We start from the raw sequence: 479 nt of genomic DNA, 5'->3' as shown, positions 1-479 counted from the left end.
CGGCTGCCTTCGATACTGTGAACCATCAGATCCTCCTCTCCACCCTCTCCGAGTTGGGCATCTCCGGCGCGGCCCATGCTTGGATTGCGTCCTACCTGACAGGTCGCTCCTACCAGGTGGCGTGGCGAGAATCTGTCTCCTCACCACGCGCTCTCACCACTGGTGTCCCCCAGGGCTCTGTTCTAGGCCCTCTCCTATTCTCGCTATACACCAAGTCACTTGGCTCTGTCATAACCTCACATGGTCTCTCTCCTATCATTGCTATGCAGACGACACACAATTAATCTTCTCCTTTCCCCCTCTGATGACCAGGTGGCGAATCGCATCTCTGCATGTCTGGCAGACATATCAGTGTGGATGACGGATCACCACCTCAAGCTGAACCTCGGCAAGACGGAGCTGCTCTTCCTCCCGGGGAAGGACTGCCCGTTCCATGATCTCGCCATCACGGTTGACAACTCCATCGTGTCCTCCTCCCA

Source organism: Oncorhynchus nerka, linkage group LG10, assembly GCF_034236695.1.
Source record: "Oncorhynchus nerka isolate Pitt River linkage group LG10, Oner_Uvic_2.0, whole genome shotgun sequence".
NCBI classification, from domain to species: Eukaryota; Metazoa; Chordata; class Actinopteri; order Salmoniformes; family Salmonidae; genus Oncorhynchus; species Oncorhynchus nerka.
Note: the sequence above shows the minus strand (reverse complement) of the source record.